Source organism: Protopterus annectens, chromosome 8.part1 (assembly GCF_019279795.1).
Source record: "Protopterus annectens isolate FY-2018-M chromosome 8.part1, PAN1.0, whole genome shotgun sequence".
Classification (NCBI taxonomy): Eukaryota; Metazoa; Chordata; order Ceratodontiformes; family Protopteridae; genus Protopterus; species Protopterus annectens.
The window spans coordinates 22,035,036-22,061,365 of NC_056742.1; the positions used below are offsets into that span (position 1 = coordinate 22,035,036).

General features: G+C 35.9%; 1 pseudogene; it reads right to left on the minus strand.

Moving 5' to 3' along the window:
• Positions 1-2,357: 2,357 nt before the first annotated feature.
• LOC122810462 lies at positions 2,358-2,435 on the minus strand (annotated as a pseudogene).
• Positions 2,436-26,330: the final 23,895 nt, after the last annotated feature.

Genomic DNA, 26,330 nt, shown 5'->3' on the forward strand with positions numbered 1-26,330 from the left:
GGAAAAAGTAGTAGTTCAGTGTTGTTTGGGTTGTGAATGAGTTGTGAGTTATGAAGTCATGTTTCAGTGGCTAATAAAACTTCCAGATTAATTTTTTGAGGTGTACCATATTGTCAGATGTGCAAATGAGAGCAGAATCATCTGAGTATTGTATTTGGGTGGCCTGTTGTGTGGAAGTATAGAGGGTGTTGGTGAAAATGTTAAAGAGGAGGGGACATCAGAGGACCAACCCCTGGAGGGCTGAATGAGCTGGTGAAAGCTTGTTTTTTTTTCCTGATGGGGAGAATTTGAAGCAATGACAATTGTGAAGTCATTGTTAGGACTGTCAGGGAGAGAGTCATCTCCTGATATTCATTTTCTGAGAATAGTACATGCAGGAGGCATTTCAGGATGGTATGGGAGGGAAGGCACATGCCTGTGCTATCTGTAGCTGCAACACATTCATCATGCATGCTGATCTCCAGAAAGTAGAGCAAATAACAAGTCCACTAAAATAACAGACTACCCAAGGTGGTGGCTCAGCATTGCTTAACTTTTGTCCTGTATACAGTTAGGATGTTTGTATGAAATGGGCCAGCATAGTAGTGGGATTGATCTCTTTCACTCACTCTCTCTCTTTCTCTCTCTCTCTCTATATATATATATATATATATATATATATGTGTGTGTGTGTGTGTGTGTATACATATATATATATATATATATATATATATATATATATATATATATATATATATATATACTATGTACCTTTGTCAATGCAACAAGCAAAATGTCTGATTAAACATTTGCCAGGCTATGACATGGAAAAATGTCCTGAAAATGTGATCAAAAGATTTGGTAGAAAAACACTTATTTGCCAAAAATCTATTGCATATTTTGCTGTTAGTGGAAATAGGCTGCAAAATAAACCTCAGAGTATAAGTGTAAGGTTTACAAATGCTGTTTTGTTAAAATTAAAACTATTGCCATCTACATGATTTGCTTTTTATCTTATAATCAGAAATCATGTTTTCTGTTTTATGCCTTTCAAAAGACAAATTTGTGAACATACATAATCGAGCATCTTTCCATTTGAAGATACCCTGGGGCCCTGAACTGGGGTATGTGACATTTTGCCAGGCAAATGAAATTCCTGGCATGGCTTATGCATTCGTTTTCTATTTTAAAGAGAAAAAAAGGAAAAAAAAAATGCATATTTCACTTGAGATTTCCTGGTCTGTGACAGTTGCTGGTTAGGTAACACACTGACTACAAAATTAGCTTGAAAAGATAACTCTGGGGTCCAGGATGCTGTGCCAATAAATGAATTATTAGATGAAGGACTACATCTTATGCATGTGCATGGCATGGCAAAAAAGAAAATAAGTCTCATAATAAAACGATTTGCATTATAACAGCCATGTATTTCGAGGAACCAGCAAATAGAGCAACACATGGCTTAACCATTCATAAGCACATATGCTTCTTCAAGAGACTTAAGCCCTTTGTGAGCAATTTAATTTATGCAAAGAATTTAAATAAGTAGCAGACGCTAAGCCACAATCAATAAAGTTAATGATGTGAATTTTAAAACTGCAGTTTGTATGCATGTGCATTTATGCTGCTAAACTTGGTAAGGATACTTGGCTGCTTTAATTATACAAACATTAGTATCAGACTCAGATTATTTTTTTTTACCATCCTTCATACAAGTACAATATTTTCTTTCTCACAGGGCCATAATTTTACTTTTATAGCCACCAAGTCATAGATGTTGTATAATGGTGATTCCCCTCTACTTCTTTTAAAGATTTGCTTATTTGTTTCGGTTAGGGCTATTAAACATGCAGTTGTTACACTAAAATGTCTTGAATGTCTTTTATTTTGTAATAGTTTCAGTATGCTTTGGAAAGCCCTGCCATCTACTTGCTGCTTATTCATGTATTAGTAGTCAGCATGTATTTGTGTAAGCTGTCAACCATCAATTATTTCTGGTAGCAATCCCCATCTAAAAAAAGTATATCACTGTATCATAATCTGGTTTAGATGTCATGTGTCTTTTTTTAGGTCTCTGAACTTGAAAAGTATTTCAGTTCAAAGACCAAACCAAACTTTTGATCTTTTTTTTTTTTTGTCACAGTATGCTGCTCCCGTTCCTTTGAATGAATTATGCTTTCTGCTTTCTAAAGAAAAAAACATGACTGTCGATTAAAACAGTAGCTGCATGCTCTATACTAGTTTTGATTTAAATTTGAGCTATTGGAAATGGCACTTCAATGTGATATAGAAACATTTAATTCTGTGACAGACAAAAGCTATATGGACTGACTAAAGTGCATGTACTGTCCAAGAGCAAGCTACCTCCTGTGCTCTGCAGTAGGTACTCTGACATATTGAACTTATTTCTGTTAATACTACTACACTTGATCTTAGCCAAAAGGCCGAGAAGAGATACAGTCATTTTGTGACATTTTATGCAGTTATCTGCCCTTATTTTCCTTTTGCACTTGACATTTCAGCTTTTAGAATATTCTAGATTCCCAGCAGATACTGGATTAAAACAAATCCCTGTTCTTATTCAGCTAAACTAAAATAATTCCTTTCTGCTTTCTGCATGTATTACCTTTCTTCATTCAAAGCTAATTACAAGAGGTCAATTTTACCCACCAGTTCCTTTTCTACAGGAGACAGAAACCAAATAAACAAAGTAACCAAGAAGGATGCCCATTTGTTTAAATTTTCTTGATAAGTTATAGCCTTAAGTTAATATATAGTCTAATTTTAACAAACAACCTGAAGTGTTGCCAAAGGCGTGCAGTAGGCATTCCTGAATTGTGCCGCACTTTTAGAATGCACAGCCTTGTCAGGAAGGTTACTTCTCTATAGCCGCATCTCTGCATGTGAAAAAACATTGTCATGTACGTTTGCACAAACAGACCCTGACAAAAATGCACATTCCTGTAGGCAAACACATTACTGTGTTTCAAAGCTAATATCAATTTCTCCTGCAGGTTTCTTAAATAAGAGGAGAACAAGCCATATTGATAAATATTGTTCAGTGGCCAAGGGGGGTGGTATAAGGGTTATGGTGTTTACCTCACAAACACAAGATATAAGGTTTAATTCTCATCTTTGAAAGGAAAATTGGCTAAGTTTAAAATGGCCTACAAGAGCAGCTATCCTAGTGCTTGCCAATGAACCTATGAACCAATAAGAAAGCTTGACGTTTATCTGTCTGCTTACAATTCTGAAGTGAAAGAATATGTTATCATGACTTGAGTACCATTTGAGACCCATGTAGTTACAGATTGCTATGAAATCGCTACAAAAAGCTCTCTCATACTTATTAGTATCCTATGCTGCCTTTCCATTTCTAGAGTAGTTAATATTCTCATGTAACTATTTTGCATCTGCCTGCAAATGCTTGCTGCCATGAACTATAACTACCCATGTTGTCAGAAAAAGTCTGTTTTCACTTTTTTTTTAATTCATAATTGAGTGTTCGCAGTTCATTCATTCATTCATTCATACATTAACTTCATTAATTACTTACTCAGTTCAAGAGTTGTGGGATACCAGAATCAATGTCAGTAAACAGTTGCTGTAAGAGAGGATGTTGATTTTGAAGGGAGTACTACATAGATGCTCTCTCTCTCTCTCTCTCTCTCTTTCTTTGTCTCTCTCTCTCTCTCTCTCTCTCACACACACACACACACACACACACACACACACACACACACACACACACACACACACACACACACACACACCATTCATCTGGTAGCAGTTTAAGACCTCACCAATCTACCTGACATATGTCTTTGTTTTGTGGACTTTCATTTGGTTTCAGATTTTCTCCCACCTCACAAAGTCAGACCAATGACAATTCCACTTACAGTGCAGAAAGCCAAAAACTGAACTTCAGTTGATAAGCAGTGTCCTAGTAAAATGTGACACCCCATTAACTAATAAATTGTTTCATTTTCACTGGTATGCTTATGTGTTACAGGTTTGAGATGTTGAATTGCATCTCCTAGCAGCAGCTTTGATTTTAGTGTGTGTAAAATAGTATTACTGACAGTCATACAAACCAGCTGATGGGTCTTTATTTGATGTGCAGGTGACATTCAGGGAAATGTGTTAATGTTCCTTTTAGGGCAATGCATTGCAAATTATCCAAAAACATATTCAGATACTATTCAAACCCACACACACACACACACACACACACACACACACACACACACACACACACACACACACACACACACACACACACACACACACACACACACAAACTTGCACATACATGTGTACAACAGACCCTAAGCTATAGCTTTATGCATTTCTGTTAACAGATGCTAGCAGGGCTTTACATTCATTTTAATGGAAACTTTTACTTAAGGCCATTGTTAACATTTTCCTCATCAAGGTGGAAGGATCCTCAGATAAATAAGCTTTACTGAAATCTAAGCACAGTTACTTATTCCAGACAAGTGCTTCTTGCAGATGAGAACTAGTTAAAAAAAAGACATAAAAGCAGCTCAGCAGGAGGCATATGCTGTCTTCCAGTTCAATTGTTGATGAGGAATACTTAAGACGTGTAGTCTATCAAGTGTTATTTATTAACAATTTAAATGAATTCATCCTTCATAAATGTATTCCTGTTGAAACCCTTTGCTGCAGAGGCTAGGAAAAGTGCACAATGTATGTACATTTTGGAGTAGACAACCCAAAAGCATGTTTTGGGAGGGGGAGAGAACCCAAAAAAATGCATAAGAAGAAAATTCCAGTCAGGAAGTAATAGTTTGTCCAAACTCATGTTTGTCTCCTTAGCGGCATTATTTAATAGTCAAATGAGTCCATAATTGCACTTCAGTTGCATTATAGCCTTGTATTTATAAAAGAGGTTTGGGAACAAAACAATTTGTCCAGGGACATCTTCAGGTGAGGGTCAGATACGAATAGTAATGGGGGTTTAGGTTTTTGAAGGGGTGAAGGGGTTATTAGGGCTGGGATGATGGTGGTGCAAGGAAGTTAGTCAAGTGATGGAGATGGAAGGGTTAAACTGGGAAAGCAGGAAGTGAGGTAAGTGTAAGGAGGGGCTTAACTAGTTTTGTGTGAGGGTAACTGGTGAAGGGATCAGATTATGGTGTGAACTTGCAACCCACCCTCTCTCCCTCTTTTAGGAACATAGAGGGTTGTGTGGTTATTTCATAAAGTTTGTTGTGTAGGAGGAGAAGAGGGGCAGGCTTATCCCTCTTTTGTTCCCGCTGTGGTGTTGGATGTTTAATTCAATGAGATGGAGAATGAATGTGAGTGCTGGGATGCTGCTTGATAAAAGTAAGTGAGCAGAGGTGGAACGTGGCTTGATAAATAAGCGTAAGTGAGCAGAGGTGATGTCACTGCTTATTTGGTTAGGGTAATCAGGGTTACAATGCACTAGTAAATGGATGGATGGATCATGCTGCAATTAATTAAAATAGGGTTTAATAAAGTTATGTTTATGTAAGTTTAATAAAGGTTGCCAAATGTCATTTGGTGTTGTGTATTTATTGAAGGGGACCAGGACAAATAGGTACAATTATGCTCTGCTTCCATTTAGCTGACACATTGATCTTGGAAAGGGATAGATACTAGAAACAAACAAAGCTCTACTGTGGTGTCTGAGGAAGTTAAAATAACTAAGGCAAGCTCCATAAGTAATAGCAAATACCTAACAAATTACCTAGCTTAAGAAATGTTCAAAGGTGAATTTTAGAATGTTTTGGAAACACGGACAGTGAAAGAATATTATACTTTCTACATAAGTCCATAAGAGTTTTCAGCCCACAAAGATCACAAATGAAAGATGCATATCTTTGTATTTCTACAAAATGAATATTGAGAGTCAAGACTCAGAGAAGGTAGCTGCTTCAATAATTACAGTACATTATCTTAGGAAACACTGCTATACTTTCTATTGTTTCAGAAGAAATACCTAATTATTACTAAATACCAAATATTTGTCTTTTCTGCAGAGGACTGAATACCTTAAATGCAGTTCTCATGAGAAAGTAGACCCCACACACATGAGGTGTTAGGTTTTGCTTCTCACACAAAACATTCATTTTGGCTATATTTCCATTTACAGTCTTCTGACTGGTGTTATGTGCCTTGAGTATATCACATTTAAATTTTGTTTGGGAGGCTGTTCAGTGGGCATCCATAAATAAAGTAATAAAGTTACAAGCACAAAGAATAGCATCCAGTCACCAGTATAGTGGCTTCATCTTCCCAGAAGTGCAGTTTAGAACTTTTTGAACCAAAACGTCATTGAAACATTCAAAAGATCCTTTCTCTTGAGCTATGCCACCCTGATTTTGCAGTCTTGTCATAAAAATACTTTCATAAAGCAAATGCAAAATCCCCTTTGGACTTCATGATAGAGTAAACTCTCAGTTAACCAGAACTCAAGCAACCAGAACTCTCAATCAACCAGAAAAAAAAAATCAAAGAAATACAGTACACTTTTCATGTGTTGCATTTTCTGTCCTCCACCCCCACAGAAACATACCTTACATTTTTAGAATTTTACAGTTCTAAAAAGGAAGATAAGAATAAATTTCCTCTCTCCCCAACCTAAGAACAATTCAAACCAAACAAATAGTATAGGGTACAGTATTTGTCAGGGCTATTTTTAATAGTAAAGCTCAAGCAACCAGAAACTAGTTATCCGGTATCTACCAATCCCCATGGGTGCAGGTTAACTGAGAGTTTACTGTATGCCCACTTAAGATAAATATTCTGTATTATTTTGTTCCTTGAAATATTATCACCTGACAAAGTCCTGACTCTGTGATTATTTTAGAGAACACTTGGCTGGGATTCATAGACAGATATTTCACTACTATGCAATGCTAAATGACAAGCAGTCTAAAGTGTGATGCAGACTGTGGCTGCAAAGATACAAAGCAGGGCTTGTGTTGGGATGGTAGTCTTAGCAAAGCACTAAAGAGTAAATTAGCATAGCCCCATTATGGAGAGAAGTAGCATTTGGCAGGCTCAGTGGAGGGATCACACTATATCAAGGGTACAGATACTGTGAGCTGCGACTAATACATGTTGCTTGCTTATAGCTGCCGCTGCATATATTTTAGAGTCTTGTATACCATCAGTTCTTGTTGTTCTGAATATTTAAATACCCCAGTACTGTGCACCTCTTTTATACATCTTTGATCTGCTCTGCCATGTTTGATATGGCTCCCTATTGAAAACTGGCACTTGAAATGCTGAGTGCCGACAAGCCAAAAAACAAACCTGAAAATACAGGAGAAGAATGAATTTCAAAAATCACTCTTCTCTTTTAAACTTCTTTTGGTAGTGGGGGAAGTCCCCCCTGAACTTATATATATACCAACTCCAACATTGCTGTACCTTTGAGAAAAGGGAATATTAAAAGAAATGGCATCTCAGACTTGGTATATGTAAGTCCTTTCTTTTGGCCATCAAGTCTATGTATTTCGGATTCATTTTTGCTGGGTCCTGACATTTCAAATGGTTACTATTTGATACTGTCATTTTCATAGTCACTGTGCCTTATTTGTAACAGGAAACTCACTTCCACATCTCTTTGTGGTCATTTGCATATGCTAACACATTATTTTTATTTTAGTGCCTTTGCTTGTGTGCCTTACTCACCATCTCTTTTTTAATCATCAGATTTGTAACATACCATCTAATGTCATGAACATCTCATTGCCCTTGCACATTTACATACTTTGACATGGAAACAATTTCACATAATGGCTAGAAAATCAGTTTTTAAGAAAGGGTTGTGCAATGACACAGCAGAAATCATTTAAGACCAATAAGACACACAGTCTGAAAGTTGTGCTCCAAAATTTTACTAAGTACCAAAGTTATGATTCTGCATTTCCTCTTTAGAGCATTGTAGAGCATCCCCTTATAACTTTACAAAGGTTTGAAGTTATTGTAACTGGCCATCAGTTTAATATTATGGGATCCTACCTTAAGAATAGACACACTGTCTTAGCACCATCTTCCAGCTCCCAAATCTATGTCCATTGCCTATCATCTAGAACCAATTCCATTTCTATACTCATTGCCCAGGGTTACCCCTACCAACCTTTTAAATTCTTTTTCACTAGCTACTGCCCAGGCTGATACTCTCCCACCTTAAAAATTCACTTTTAATGCTCAATCTCCAGGTTCATGAGTCTCAATTTCTGAATTCACAGTCAGTGATACAGTGGTTATAGCTGGTATCAAACCCTGTATCACAGGAACTACAACTCACAGTCTTAAACTTCTGTGCCAACTGAGGATCCATCCAAGCTACCACCAACTCAAGCAGATGGGACCTCTGTTTAACATTTCATCCAAAGGATGACCATTTGTCTTCTTGAAAAAGCCTTTATCAAATGTAGCAGTCCAGCAGCACTGCTAATGCTGATAAACCACGTACACTTCCTTGGCACTTTTCACTAGGATCAGAATAGCACAGTAGAGTGATTCATTGAATAACTCTACCACATAATTTGAGGAGCAAAATGAAAAAAGTGTGCCCTGTGTTTTGGTGGTACACACTCATTCAGTCCTATGGCAGGAGATGAGCTGTTAGCCCTGTGGGGAGGTAAATACTGTAAAGCTGTGTGTGTTTGTATGTGAGCATGTCTTTGTGTGTGTGTGTGTGTGTGTGTGTGTGTGTGTGTGTGTGTGTGTGTGTGTGTGTGTGTGTATGTGTGCCTGTGCATAGTTACCTGTAAAGCATGCAATGCTCAACTCAGAGACATAATAATGATAAAGAAGCACTAATGAGCTATTATTCCATGTGACTTTATTATGTTTCTGAATCACAGTATATTAACATTGAATTATCTGGCAGTGAGGTATTGTCCACATACTGCTTATTGCTATATGCTTTCTGAATTCCCTCCCTATTCTTTTCTCTGTCATTTCAGATTTTATTATGTTAGTATTCTATATTTCTCCCATTCACTAGATGTCTGATGTCAGACTAGTTACTCTAAATTCTCTACATATATAGCCTCTGCCTGTACTTGCCATACATCTCATTTGTCCAGGTTTTTCTAGAATGTCCAGATTTTTGACTCATATTTTTGGTCTGTTCCTGATAAAATGTTTGGTTTTCTGGCAAATCACTGATGACTGACGTCAATACATAATGAATTACATTTGAGCTTCAGACTTCAAATCCTTCAAAAATGCAAACTAGTACAGAATCTGCTATTGTAGTTACCTTCTAAGCTTATAAGTATAATATTTAAAAATTATCTCTATTTTAGGCCATTGCCTCCCCATTATTTTAGGCTTTGCTCAGATTTCTTCCTGTTAGAGGTTGAGAGGTATGGTCCATGCCCTTGCTATGTAGATCATGGCTGAAAAGGCTGAATAGGATTTATAAGATTACTTCGCTTACCTAGTTATCATATGATTAAATAAATAGGCTTTGTACAAAAGTTAGACATGCTATGACTATAGTACACAAAGATTGAGCTTTCATTTTACTGGAATACTTTCCAGTTATCACTCACAAAAATTCTGCAACACAAAATACCATTTTCTGAAGTGTTCGTAAACATTGGTAATAACAGCAGTCCTTACTTCTCATCTGGTACATGTGTTTTAGGTGCAACATGTTTTTAAAATAGATTCAATTTAATATTTAGTTAACAGAAGTCAAACAGATGAAATCAGTGCACAATACAACAAATTCAAAAAATGATGTCAAGAGTAACATCACTTTGCACTTCTATTCAATGATGTCACAATGCATTTACACACTATAATTCTGTATAGAAAATGTATAAACAGTGGTGTTGGAATTACTTATATGATGCACTAGGTCATTATAGCATTTTATTTTGTATTTTAAACAATAGCAACTGTGTGCTGCTATTATATGTGATGCAGTCTAATGAGGTCTGAAGATATTTATTTATGTTGTTGTGACCCAACTGTAAGTATGAAATGTCATGTGATCATTCCTCTGTTTTGGCATACATTTCTTAGTTTCTGTACTGTTTATATTATTTGATTGTTACACATTTTAATTTAAACTTGGGGCCAGAATCCAAAAGAGTTGTTCTCAGGGTAAGTCTTCCTTGATTCTGAAAGACTTGCTGTTAGTGTACGTGACTTACTTTAGTGCAATGCCTATGTATGATCAGGCTTACACCAGGTATCAGATTCTAAAACACCTACTGTCAGTCTACTCTCAATGAAAGTGGTCACTTACATTGTGAGCAAGTCTTTTGTTATTGGGTCCTTGAAATACTTTTCCAATTATCATTTCTTTATTTATTTTTTGTCTTTGGAATATATTAATACCTTTATCCTGACATCTGTTTGACATTTGTTGTAAATGAGCCAAGGCATTAAATAATAGTGCATTACTTTCTTCAGTCTTTGATAGATGAAACTTGCACATCTTAAATGTACAACAAAGTGACATGGTGGAATTATTTTTATTATTCATTATACTGTCTGTTGTATGCTGCTAATAACTTATTTTCCTCTTGTTCATTTCCTCCTGACATATTCATGTGTCAGTGTTAGAGGATCAACAGGTAGCACACACAACATTGGTGTTGGAAGATCCGAAGGCTATAGGTTCAATTAATGCTCCAGGAGATTGTTTTAATTTTCAAATTGCTGACACTGCACTACAGCATTGGGAGTGATGCACTCCTGAGTGCTTTTTTTGTCCTTCAGGGCATTAAACTGAGGTCCTATCTTGGTGGTAGCACTGATGGATATAAAAAAATCCCACTGTACCTATTAAAAAGAGTAGGCATCCTTTATTTAAAGCAACATAAAAACATTATTTACATATTTACAGGCACACTATTCACTTTTCTGTTTCTTTGTATTTGTCATTTTTCTTATAACATCCTCATTTTTATACTTCCATAATTAACCCCACTCCTTCCACAACCATAATCTGAATTTTTCACAAGAAAGCTGCCAAAATGCATTTTCCATTAAACAAAATTTTATTCAATCTTTCATTCCAAATAATGCATGTTACATAAACTAAATTCTTATCTAATCTTCTGACATTTTCTTTCTTATTATTCTTGTAATATCCATGCAAAATCATATTCCTATCAATATTGATTTTGTCATTAATATTTTCAAAAGAATTCTTTACGCATCTTTTTCCACATTTTCACCACTGTCTTATATTTAAAAAAACATGCTCTGTTGTCTCTTCCTCCCCACAAAATAAACAAACTGTTTCAACTTTATTTTTATATGGCATATTCCCATTTACTTGTAACTTATTTATTAACAGGGCCACAGATTATTAGTAGTGCTATAGAAAATCCTGACACTTTACTACCATGTTACACCACTTTTTCCTTACTTTAATAGATTTACTCACCACTTCTGATAAATTTTCGCATAGATTTCCATAACAATATTATTTCAGCACATTATTATACTACATTATTCTACGTTTCTCTGTTGCATTGATTTTTATTTTCCATATTAGTATTTTTTTCTTGACACTTTTGAAGTTCTTATAGGTTTATAGGTTCATAGATAAGTACTAGACTAGCTGCCCTTCTGGGCTATTTTAAGACTAGCTAGATTACCTTTTTGTGCCTGAATTAATCTATCACATTTGACTATAGATTGGCCTTACAATCTCATGGTCCATAATTACATAATACCTCGAATGAGAGTAACTGGGATCATGGACAGGGATGAACTCCGTTAAATGTAGATTGGGAGTCTGTTCCCGTGCAGCAGTATCCTCTGCAAGATATACCTGTCCCTAAAAATTGTTCTGTTGATGCTGCAGAAGGGGTTTAGATCCATAGACCAAACTTTCTGAAGCCATTTGACTTACTGATGTGAAGTAAATCCATCATTATTGGTTCTGAGAATGCCTTGTATGCCAAACACTGGTCTCCTCTTGGCAGTTTGCAGGATACAGAGTATAGTAATAGGGCTTTTTATTTTCCATATTAGCATTTTTTCTTGAAACTTTTGAAGTTCTTATAGGTTTATAGGTTCATAGATAAGTACTAGACTAGCTGCCCTTCTGGGCTATTTTAAGACCAGCTAGATTACCTTTTTGTGCCTGAATTAATCTATCACATTTGGCTATAGATTGGCCTTACAATCTCATGGTCAATAATTACATAATACCCCTAATGAGAGTAACGGGGATCATAGCATTGATAATTTGAGGGGACAAATGCATGCGATAAAGCATTTAAAGAGCTGCATCTGTCCATTAGTAGTACAGGGGTAAGTCCTGGGTACATTTTCCTGATTCCTTTCATAGATCCAAGTTGTAATTGCTTATGGACAGGGATGAACTCCGTTAAATGTAGATTGGGAGTCTGTTCCCGTGCAGCAGTATCCTCTGCAAGCTATACCTGTCCATAAAAATTGTTCTGTTGATGCTGCAGAAGGGGTTTAGATCCATAGGCCAATATTTCTGAAGCCATTTGACTTACTGATGTGCAGTAAATCCATCAGTACTGGTTCTGAGAATGCCTTGTATGGCAGACACTGGTCTCCTCTTGGCAGTCTGCAGGATACAGAGTATAGTAATAGGTCTTTCAGCCAGTCCATGTAGAACATGCTGTTTAGGCCTTGTATCCTTTTAGTAAAGTATCTCTGTGGGTGTTTCTGTTGTTGCATGTGTCTGGACAAATACATACCAAAGGGGACATTATATTCAATGACTGGCCTAATGATGCTGAGTAAATGGGGACAATAACATCCCTAGATCTAGACACAACCCCTTTATTTATAAGGTATGCAATATACAAGGACTTTCCTACAACAATGGGCACATGTTGATCAATTGTTAGGTCACTGTCCATATAAGTTCCCAAATGCTAAATAACTGGGTTAACTGTTAAGGGTGAATTGTCAATCTATTAGTCCTCAGGGGTAGATGACTTCCCAAAGGATACAACAAATATATATTTTTTGGCATTTAGTTTCAGTCTATGACTTTGACACCAATTATTATTTTAGGACAAACCTTCTGGATGGCTAAGTCATTTGTGGATTCAATGACTGCTCCTATCTTGCAGCCATCTGCAAACTAGGTCAGCCTAAAACTTAAAACTTTCTCGTTATTTACATGCTCTTCTTCTCTTTTTCTTATTCCCACCATCTTCAAGAATTTTGTTATACTTACAGTTATACATTCTCTCTATTAAATTAAGTTCTCATTCTCTTCCTTTACCCACTTTAATACTCTATACATGTTTAAAGAAGTGGAATAAATAACTGGATTTGGTAACCTCAATCCCCCTTCATCTTCACTCATTCACAAAAGGCCTCTTTTCACTGGATTTAATCTTAAATCCCATATGAAAGAAAACACCAATTGCACAATTTCCTTTTCATATTTTACTGGGATCAAATAAACATGCCACATATATGCTATTTTCCCATTAATACTGAATTCACCTGATAAATCATGTTCCTGTATGTTAATCTGTACACCCTCTACAGAACACATATTCTTTCATTTATTTTATTAGACCATTCCATTGTGTCATAACTACAGCAGTTTTCCAAATGTTATTACTAACAAAAACACTAGATTCACTGAAAAATACACACTGCAGTTTTCACTACATCACCCAAACTCATACTTTTATCTTTATTCAAGGTCATTCTCATTTCCTTTAAACAGCTATTCAGATAAACCATCACTTACCTCATCAATATTTTGTATTTAGCAACTACAGCTATATCATCTGCATATGTCAAAACTAGCAGTATCACCACTTCCTTTTGCATCACCTATCTAGCATCTTTCATTTTATAAGCTACTTCACTCACTATTGCAATCTTTATCAGTGTATACAATATTCCAATCATGGGACATTCTCTCTTTTTCACCAATACTCTCACTCTATTATTCTGATATGCCAACATACACAATCTGCTAATTCTAATATATATTCAATACATCTCCATAAAATCCCACAAAAAATCATTTCCTACTGCTTTAGATGCCTCACTAATACCATCTTCCATAGGTTTCACATCCTCCTTTGTGCTTATAACATAATTCACAATTTCCTGCAATAACAATTCCTGATGTCACTTTCTTTTATACCATATATTCTTTCTTCCATAATATCCCTCATCCTTCCTTCTGTTCTCCTTTTTATTTTTCCCATAAAAATTATAATCTGCATTATTTAGAGTGATGTGTCTCCAATTTTTATTTCATTCATCTCAACTATCTTCAATATAAAGTTTGATATCCCACTAGATAACTCCTCATAAACAAACCCTTCTCTCAGGCATTGATTAAGTACATTTACAAAATACTCCCTTTACCATTACATTAATTTGTTATATATTTCATGCCCTATACTATCTCATACTGAGTCAGCATTTACTTTCCTAAGTACTTCATCTAATTCATATTTTTTTCAAATTCTTCCTTTGCTCATTTTGGAAAATTTCTTACTTGCATTTTCTTTTATTTTCCATCTTTATACTCTTATACATATTTCCACATGCTGTTGTATAATAATATTTAGTTGCTGTTATGTTCTTTTTACCTGTTTAGTTTCTTCATTATACTAATATCTTCATTTACTAATTTACCAAAATATACAGATACCACCTCCCTTAGCCCTTGCCTAAACAATAATGGATTCATTTTTGTCATCATTTCTTTTGTAAATTTCTTTTTCATTATCATTATGCTCCCTTGTATTGTTCTCTAAATTATCTAATATATTTGTATACATTTTCCCATACTTTACTTTACTTTCTTTTCCTTGCTTACATCATTATGCCACTGGGGGGACAACACTTTTTATATTTCTTTTTAAGATCAGTCCACCACTCATAATTATAAAGGACTTCTATAAAAACTGGTTTGTGATCCTTCCATGACTGCAGTAGTTCACACTTTCCAGTTTCATCCCATTATTTCTCATTTATTCTTTGTATTCCCCTTCCAGTTTTAATGTACTCCCTTTCTTCTATCACCACTATTCATATTATTAAATGGTCTGAAAAAACTGTCACAACTGTATCAACATCTGCTACCCCCAGGTCTTCTGATAATACACAATAATCAATTTCAGATCCAAGTAACTTCCTTTTTATAAGTCCATTAACATTTGTTCCACACTGTTAATTTATCACATTTTTTATCACTTCCTGTATTTTTACATATTTCTCCTTTTAAGTCTGCCCCTTAAATCATAATTAAAATCTCATGCAATTATAATTTCATGTTAACCACCACAATACGCTCTTTGCTGCCATGAAACAGTCTCTTTCCTTGCAAGTTATACGTGGATATAATGCCATAATTCTATAAACATGTTCACTTCACCTCACATCTGCAACAATTAACCTTCCCATCCTTCCCAACATCACATCTAGTATTTTCACAGATTTTTATACAACACAGCCACTCCAGAACAACTTTCACTTCCTAAGTTCCATGTTATATTTCCTCCCCAGAATTTTTAATGTTTGCATTTTTTTACTCATCAAGAATCTTACAAACTCTAACAGAATATCATCCACATCACTTTTACCACATCATTCTAGTATTCCTATCCTTTTTACAGCATTAATAATAATGTCCACATTTACTGAAAGCACTCTAAAATAGTTATTTTTCCTTCTTTTTAAGTTTAGGGGAAATATTTTTAAATTTTTGTTTTCTCATTTTTACTTTCCGTAGTGAATATTTTTCTTGGGTTTATGTACAAATAATCATTGATCCTCAGAATCAGATGTTACACTGGCTAGGACATCAAAGAAATACGAGTGTCAGTCTCTTTTCCTGTCCTCTCTTTCTGTATGTAGTCTCAGTTTCCTCATTTTCCCCTCCGTATTTTTTCTTCTTCTACAGTTTCTTCTTCTTCACCCAGTTCACCCTCTTCCTCAGGCTCTTGTTTTCCTTGCTCCCGTATGTTTTTTTCTTTCTGCTTTCCCCTTCATTTTCATTATTTACTGTTTACTCTTGGCAGTCCATCGAAAAGCATCCCTGTTTTTACACATCCTACATTTTGCCAGGCACTCCCTTACTGTATGTCATTTCTCCTCACACTGGTTACATTACATGTTGTCACAATCATTAGGTAATGAGAAATGTCCCCACAAAAGAAACATTCTGTGACAAGCCAGAACAATAACACTTGGCAAGTGTTTCACTGTGTTTTTTTTTCTTCATATTTTAAAACAGTTTCCAACCTCCACCCTCCATTTCATAGGTTTCTCTTATCTCAGACTTTCACTATGCTATCAACAGTTTTACACAGACCTTGCATGCATTTTTAACATTCTCTTTTTCCACTTCATCAGTTCAAAACTGCAAAGTTACATTTTTTTAACATTTAAGTTACTGACAGAAAACAAATAATTGCTCCATAGATAACTGTCCTTTATCTTACATGGTTCCAGAAATGTCATCATCAGTCTATCAGTTTCAAATGATAAGTAACAAAAAGTATTTGTCCCTATATGTATAAAAGACCACATTACTTGAGGTTTAAAAGCAAAACAGTTACCAGATTATCTCATTCATATCTGTCTATTATAGTGTCATTTTAGTTCTTATTCTCACAGATGTTTTTTTTTCTTTTTAAAAACAATTTTATTCAGTTTTTCAGTGTTCTCCTTTTGCCTGCTGTTACTGTTGCATGTTTTTTAATTACTGTACTCTCTGCTGCCACAAAACCAGAATCTTCTCAGTTTGTTGCTGCTTTTCTCTGTTACTTTCTGACACTGCTGTATAGGTTCTATCTGCTGCTTTCTCTGCTGCCACATCACCTGGTTCCTACTCCACATTACCATCCTTAGCAATTCTGAGAAAGTTACCTGCCATCTCACCCCATGAAATAGCAGAACTTTCACCTGGATCATCCTGCTAGACTATTTTTAACAGAACATCATCAGAAAGCCCTCCTGATGCCAGTTATTTTATCTGTAACATTCCAAAAGATTTGCTTACTTCATTCTCCATTGAGACAGTTAAATCATGATGTACTTTCTGATAGTCCATATTGAACTTATTTTTCACCAAATTCTCATTTTCCACCACCAAGCTTTGCATAACTTTGCTCTCATTCTTGGTTGTGCTCTATGCCTTAGGCCTCTTCCTTGCTGCTGTATGAGCTCTCTGGTACCATCTAGCAGCTCCAAAGAGTTGGGGAAGATCCACCAATGCCCTGGCCAAAGTTCCCCTAGTAGTTGAAATACCACTTCACTTCGTCCTTGAAAAGATGCCAGTAGCCTAGTGGGACTAACACAGTCAGCAAAAGATAAATAAATAAATAAAAGATACATGTTGCTGTGGTTATTTACCAATGTAAGTCAGCACTCAGGACTTTGGAAAGGTTTGTTACAGTGTTGGTGATGCATAGAGAATAAACTGTCATTCCCCTCAATAATCAGTGCTGGGCTGCCCTGGATATGAACTATTTCTGTCATTCTATTGCTTTCTTTTTCTTACTGATAAGGTCACATCTCTAAAGAGTTGTGAATTTAGCACCTTGAAACACGTTGTAGATTTCTTAACACTTTATTTGTTTTTGATATTGCTGAAAAATTATACCCATAAAATATTGGACCTTCATCTTACTTAGGATCCACAAAAAATGGGAAATGGTTTCACGAGAATGTATAAAAGTCACCCTTTAGACAGAACAGTAGATACTGGTTTTGTACCACTGTGATGATGTTCACTCTTTTCATTTGTTCTGAGACTGCAATAATGCATCTTCCGAGTGTGTAATGCTTTATCTTATACAGGTAAGAACTGAGCATCTGATTGGATGTGAGTCAGACTGTGATAAATTAAGCCATGTGTTGAACAATAAGTAAAGTAAAGTCAAATGTTATTTTTTATTAGTTAGGTGTTATGCATTATCTGGCAAAATCTTACATTTTAGTAAAACAAAATTTTATTTTGAACATCTGGAAAGCAGACAACTTACTAATTTATAGTGTTTGCACTCACTCTTTTACTTCAGAATCAATGTCATAGTAAGCAGTTTATACAGTTCAATGTCTGCTGGGTGTTGATCTGCCCTGGAATTTTCTTGCGAGTCTCTCATCTGAAAAGAAACACAATCTGTTTAGCATATTTGAACAAGTAACATTAGTTTGTAATTAAATATTTTTGATGCAAAAGTGTTTACTAACTCATCTGGATATGAATCGAGTGGAATCTAGGGAAATGATCTGATGTTTGAATTCTACAGTAACATCAATTATGACAATTAGATTGCATGGGGCTAAGCCAGAAGCTAGTAATGGCTTCATGAGATCAGACAGCTTACGTTTGAGCCTGGACTCTGTATGAAGAACTTTTGTTATGTTCTTTCTCTCTGTGGCTTATTTACATGTTCTGAAATATGTTACTTTGTGAGTTAGACTTCTTATATAGTCCCTCTCACTTTAGTTTGCAGTTTGGCCTCCTTTGTGTGATTTGCCCTGATCACCTTAAGGGTGAGTTTGTGGCTGTTTTGGATTAGAAGGACACCTCAGTACATGCACTCCTTGGCATCTTTGTCTATGAATGCTTTTATTGAGTCCACTGCAAGTCATAGTATTGTCTTATGGACAAAACATTATTCTTACAAATTTTCCTTCCCTTTCAGAAAAAATAGAAATTTATTTTTTTATGAACATTATGGGATCAACATCTATAAGTTCAACTGTAATTATTGCACAGGCACGTGGTTTGAATGTTTTCAGAGGAATTACTCTTGCACTGTCTAGATACTTCAGTTAATGATATGGTTTGTTTTGTTTCATCTAAGCAATGTCTGCTTAGGTCTGCTTATATAGCCTAATGGTGCTGGATTATGATCTTTTACAGGTACATTAATAAATTCATTTGATCTAATTCAGCACTTTCTTTTTATTTCCACATACCTGCATATGGATGTCAAAGAAGCTGATGATAATATTTTCCTTTTCTCTTTTAATTACTGTTTATAATCAGATATTTCTTCTCCAGTCTGATGTCAGCTTTGTAAAATACATTTATTTTTCACTACTTCTTTTTTTTAAATGTTTTACTTTATCCCATGACATGATTTATATTATTATTTTTATTATTTTGTTTTCTTTAATTTTGATTTTAAACGTTCTTATTCTTACATGTTACTTATTTGTTACAACTTGATAAACTTGACTTCACTTTATCTTCAAGTGAAGATCAAACAAAGTAACATTGTGGTATGCTTAACTCTTTAGTGTCTAGCTAATGTCTATTTGATCCCTTGCATATATCATGCAATCAGAGAAGTGGAGATTACACTGGGTGATGGAATAAAAAAATAAAGAAAAAAAAAAAGGAATCACCAGCAAGATAATTAGTACTGTCTACCACAAAGGAGAAAGAACTGACAAAGTGAAAGCCACTTGGCAGGTTATTAGAACATGAAGATCAGTCGACGTTAAAGCAAAATTAGGTTTAAAGAGGTACAAAGCATTATTTTAATATTTATCTAAAATAATATGCACATATTATAACTTTGCAGTCTAAGGAAGTAGAAACCTAGAATTTCCTCTAACAGAGCATTTAGAAAAGGAAATACTTTGTTACAGAGCCCTAGGACAGTCAGTGTCACATTGACAGAGATTTTCATTGCAGGCAAAGAATTACTTTAGCAAATATTTTTACAGATAATTGACTGCTATTCCAATTTCATTAAGAAACATGCAGAAAGTAAAAGAGGGATAGATAGGCAGAGAGACAGAGACAGAAAGAGATAAATTGCTATAGTTTTGGCATAAATGATCCATTTAAAGCTTTTGCTTCATCATTTTGTTTGACTTCTGTTCATTCTAGAGCAGAGCTAGATTATGCATGACAGTCAATGACATCTTGCTTTTAATAAGCCATGCCAACTAAAAAAATCTGAACACTGGGCTAACTGTGATATCAACTCTAAAGGAAGAGACATGCATGTAGGGGATGCATAATAAATAGACTATAAAACAAAATATTACGAAGAGTAAAGATCCTTACTCCTGTGTTCTTAAAATATAGAAGAGATACCTAAGTGCTAATGCTTTATCTGCTTTAACAAGAGTACCAATGCCACAGTGAAGTCACTTGTCTAGGTGCTGTCAGGCAACAAAGCTTGTTGTTGGTAGGGAAAGACAATTTCTATAAAATGCTTGCCATCAAAAGATGATAATATCTATAATTGCCAGTCGTTTGGAGAGGAAGGCATTTGTGAAAAATACCTACCACTGAGTGAAGATCAAAACTAGACAGCAGAAATGAGAAGCTGCAAGTATTGTTTGCTATTTGACTCCCTAATGAAGGCCTGAAGGAAGTGCATATGTATCAAAAGCATGCATTATCATTGTTTGCATTGTTTTATCGGAACTATGTCGGTGTATGTGGACATACCCCCCAGACATACACATATGCATAAACACACACAAAATTTGCATACATACTTGCAAGCAAGTAAAGGTGTTGCCAGTCCATCTGTCAGTATATCTTTGGGATGGAGGAGGAAACCATAAACAAAAGCCTACAAGCACACAGAGAACAAATGCAAACTCCATCCAGAAGGAACCTTCATACAAACAGGAAGAGAACAATAAAAGGCTTCATATAAAAATCAGGCCTAGCTTCATTTTTCTCATATTTCTTTAAGATAAAGGAGACAAAAAACTGCACCTTCTGAACCATGCTTTTCATTTTTGTATACTTAGCTTGCTTCTTCATTTAGCACCAATTTAAATCTTATTTGATGCTTATATTTTATATGTTTAAATGAAAATGAAACAACACACACACACACACACACACACACACACACACACACACAAACACACACAGACACACACACATAGATCCAGATATGCATATACATACATGTATGGATACACATACATGCCTACACAAAGACACACACATTGCAGATGGTTCCATGATGGACAGGCCATAAAGTGGTTCTGATGATTATAACACTTCTCAAGGTAGGATAGGATCTTTCCTAACTTGAACAACAGTAACTAGTCCTATCGTCTTTCAGAATGGGTAGGCAGAATGCAGTCAAAAAATGAAAAATGGTTACTGATCATTTAATAAATTTTAGATAACTTAGGTATTTCAGGCCTTGCTGAGGAAAGTGTAGATGTATGTTTCATGTAGCTGTTCAGTCTGCTACAAGGCACTGGGTACATTATTGTTTAGGTTATACTATAACCTGCATTAAGAAAGTCTTTAGTTATGTCTGTTTTGGGATGCTGATAATAAGCACAGAATATTAAAATTTAGACTTATGTAAACAATAGAACAAAATGTTGAGAGGTGGATTCATAGAGCAGTGGAGTAACATCACAAAGAGATAATGTTGTATAGCAGACTGCATAGAAATTATAAATATTATTCTACCCTGCTGAACTGACTTGTTTATCTTTCATGATACTTACCATTATAAATGGCTCCAGCTACTAGAATATGCAAAGGATATCTTTCTGCCTGATGTGACTGAGTTTACAGCAGTACAGGAATGGCTATATTTTTTTAATTCCAGCTACTTGTCTGCTAGTAATGTTCATTGCTAGACAAGGTTCAATTTTAAAGACGTGTTGCATATCCTACTGTTTTACTAGAATTTTGTTTCGGCAGCTAGAGTTCTACGTCTTTGATAGCCCACATGTGTTTTCTCATTGCCTATTCTAACAATTCATTTTGTGGTCCAAGAACCCTAAAACTGTTAAACATCGACGGCATCAACATCATGCTGTAAGCCAGCCATATACCTGATCATAGTGAATGCCTATCATTCCTTCTGTAATGTTTGTGCTTAAAAGCACTGTCTAATGGTTGGTATGGTTTACTATATTCTAAAATAATAGTGCTAGTGGTTTGCATTGAACAATAAATGTCTATTCCATCCTAAATATTTGCTTAAAATGGTAATTTGATGTATAAGTGTTATTCCAACTTAAATTGTCCTTAAAATTATAATTTGATGAACTGAATTTCTCACTGTATATGTTGTGTTTCTGCTACTGTATCTGTTTACTAGTATCTCAAATGTATTATTGTTTTTCTGCATGTTTTTTTCCCTTCTTTACTTTTAAACCCTCAAACTTCCCCCTAGTGTATTCTTCTATGGTTCTTTACTCTACTATCCAATTATAACTCTATTTTCTCCCCCCCCCCTTTAGTCAGTTCCAGACTATTGAAGTCCACTGCCATCTCCACTGTAACAGCTAATACTCACCTCAGAATTTGGACACCCCACCACTGCAGAAGGAAACATATTAACTTCCTTTAAAACAAATTGTATGTATCTAGTCCTCCTGGTCACTGGTCTATCCTCTAACTGTTAAAATTTTAATGGAAGTTTAGATCTTAATCTATCTGGTGAGCACACCTTGTGAGGACACAGCTTGTAGGCTTTCTGACCCCCTCCCATCCAAATCTTCCCCATCCCTTTAACTTACAATTGGCTCAGTCCTCCATACTACTTGGATGTAAACTATTAAAGAGAAAGAGAGGACCAAAATAAGACTTATAAATTTGATGTTAGCCATCTTCTCTAGTAAAACATAAGAAGATCAAATAGTAAAGGTGTCTTACTGTCTAATTTCTCATGTAGCAGGACTACTCACCCAACTCCACTAATTGTTCCTAGCAGACTCTATACCATGAGTGAAACCGAGTTTGACTCTATGGGCTTACTCCTATCCTACCTCCAATCCCCACCTAGTTCTTAAGCTCAACCATATTTTCCTAGAGATACTCAACTCCCTAGCACCCCAAATTAAAATTAGAATAAAATCAAACTATGCCCCCTGGATTTCAACTGATACTCACTGCCTAATGCATAATAGAGACAGTGTCTGGAAATCCTGCACTAAAAGCTAAATCCCCTTCACAACTGCAAGACTACAAAGAACTCAAAAACCACACCAAAAAACAAATCAATAACAAGAAGAAAATTTTCTGTTATAAGGCCCAGACTAACCATTACTATAATCCAAATATCTTCTGGAGTGCCATCAACAAAATTCTTCACCCAGGAAATCCTAAAAGCCCATACAAATATTTTCTGGAGTGCCATCAACAAAATTCTTCACCCAGGAAATCCTAAAAGCCCATACCTCTACCCAAACAACACAGCACAAGAAACTGCCACCCTTCTAAACAGTTACTTTATCGACTTTAAACACAAACTAACCATCAAAGACCCTAACATCCATCTCTCCACCCCTCCCCCACTCCATAACCACAAACCCTATTTTCACTTAAACCAGTCTCAACCACCTACATACAATCTCTCCTACACAAACTAAAACCTTGTTCTCAATCTATTGATAATCTACCTCCCTTCTTTCTAAAGCTTGCTACAGACTCAATAGCCTACCCAATTTCTATACTAATACATAGATCAATCCAAGAATCCTTAGTCCTTGACATCTGGAATTCATTCTATACAATACCTCTGCACAAAGGAGGAAACTCCAATGACCCTTCCAATTTCAGGCCCATAGTTATTCTCTCCCCACTCTTAAAAATCCTTGACAAATGCATACATACACAGCTTTTTAAATGTCTAATCCAAGAAAACCGACTACTACTCAACATGGATTTTGTCCTGACTGTAGAACTACTACTGCCCTTATATCTTTTACTCATATTGTAGCTGAAGCTAGAGACTACAACCATCTAGTCTGTTGTCTGCTCCTAGACCTCTCCAATGCCTTTGATACTGTAGCCCACTCCAAGATTCTATAAAAACTGTCTGAATTCAGCCTCTCACCTTCAGCTCTTGACTGTTTTTCCAGTTACCTTACCAACAGGCTACAGGTCATTAGATGGCACACCTCCTGCTCCCCTTTCCTTCCTATCCGAACAGGCATTCCCAAAGGCTCCATTCTTGGGCCCCTATCTTATACAATATGTAGATGACTCTACACTTATCTCCTTCTCTGATAACATATCTCTCAGCTGCACACACTTACCCAAAACTCATTCCTTTCAGTTGAAAGATGGCTTATTGAAAACCAGCTCATCTTAAATCCTAAAAAAAAAAGAAACTCCTTCTCTTACTCCTTAAATCTCTCTCCCAGCACAAATCTACCTTTACAATTTCATCACTTAATAGCACAATCATTAAAGATGAGTCACACACAAAACTCCTTGCTACCATAATTGATGATCAATTAAAATTCAACCTTCACATTTTATCAAAAAACAGATTAAAAACTATGACTGCTTTATAGGAACAAAAAATACCTTACCCTAGATGCTAACCTTTCGCTGGCTCAGGCATTCCTCCTACCCAGCCTAATCTATGCATCTCCAATCCATACAAACATTCACTCCACAGTAACTACCAAGCTCGAACAAGCAACAGAATTGCTAGATTTGTCACAACCCAACCTTACAACTCCTACCACTGCCTTGCACTAAAGAAACTACACTGGCTAGAATTCCTCCAACAACTCTTACTCTCACACTCCATACTCAACAAACCCACTGCCTGCCCCTCCATCTCTTCTCTAGTTATCTATGACACCCCAAATCATTCACTCAGTAACTCTGAAAAACTTCTCCTAGATGTATATGTGCCCAGTAAACATATTTGTAAACTCTTATACAAATACACTGTATCTCAAGTCTGGAACAAACACCCTTTTAATGTAAGAAGCAGCACACACACAAATCAATTCAAAAAGAGCTAAAAAACTCTGTATCAAACTCATGGATCTGCCCTTGTCAAGACCCCGCATAAACTCTCCCTCCCTCTTTACCTTTAATTCAATCTGCCTATTGCAACTTCTACTCTCATACCTTTTCTACCATTAGTGGACCTCTACCTCACTCAATAGGTGCTATATCAATCTGTTCTACACCCAGTGTCTCATTCTCTGCTATAATCTATGTATATATGTACATATGTTTTCAATGCCATATTTCTTCCAGGTTAGGTAACAACATTTGTATTAGATTTTAGTTTTCTTTTTTTTGTATGTCATTGCATCTGCCTTGCTATATACCAGTTTTTAATTCATCTTTATTTGCATTATGTTACCATCCTATTTTTCTTTCATTGTCTATCTTAATGTACATTTAAAAAATTGTAATTGTTTGTTATTGTTTTGTATTGTACTGGAGCTTTTCTCTCTGGGTCTCCACTGAAAATGAGTCTCTGGCTCAGCTGGACCAACCCAGTTAACAAAAGTCACATAAATAAATAAATAAGAAGTTGTGAGCAGTACAGTGGTGCAGCAGTTAGCATTGTTGCTGTTAGCACATCAAGAGGTTGTCTGGTTCGATTCTCAGCTGGGGTGGCCTCTGTGTAGAGTCTGCATGTCCTCACTGCATTCATGTGTTTTTCCTCGGAGTGCTTCAGTTTCCTTCCACATTCTAAAGACATGCATCTGGAGCATTTCTTCCCAGGCCTTCACTGAAAATGGACTCTGTCCCAGTCAGACTTTCCTGGCAAACAAATGTTAAATGGAATAAAATGAAAATAATTAAATTAAAAGTACTGACAAATAGCATGAACAGACTAAGCACTGTGTTTACAGAAGGAAGAAGACATGCTGTAAAGCACAGTGACATAGCTGAAAGTCTGCAATGAAAGACAAGGTACACTCTCATGCCACATTGTGGGAATCTCAAGCAACTGTGAATAAGGAATACAGCAGGTAGCATGAGCCTTTGCACTTGCTTTTTCAGTTTTGTTGTCCTGTTGACCTAAGTGTAAACATACATACCAAAGGTGGCAGAGAGCAGAATTCTGGGAAGTTTAGCCCTGCAGAAAATTACATTTTTTTGGAGGCATTCTAGGCACAAGGGTAATGGCTGATTGGGAGAGGAGGTGCCCATCAAACTGAACAAGACCATGTGAGTGAAACACTGCTGGGTGATGTCAATGTCATGCATGAAATAAACCACACTATAGATTAATGTCAGAAGTATGTACATGACATGATACAATGAACATCACAAAAGGCATGCAGTATAGTGATAGAAAGGATAGGGTCAAAGTGTAGTTTTCTATCAGGATCAACACTCACTAAGTTCAGCTCATTTCTGGCATCCCTGCATAGTGATGATAAGGGGTAGGTATCCCACCTGGAGCTAGTGATAGAGGTTCTGGGAGTGACCAAATGCTACACATCTCCCAATGAGACTAACAGGCTAAATATCCATATAGTCGCAGTTATTCTGTAACTATGAGTGTACCTGTGCCATGAAGTTTGCACTAAACACTTTCTTGGACCTTTATAAGTATGTCATGCATGCAGACTCAAGAGACCCCTGCCACAGGTTGGTGTTTCATAATTAGCTCTGGGAATTCAGCTGT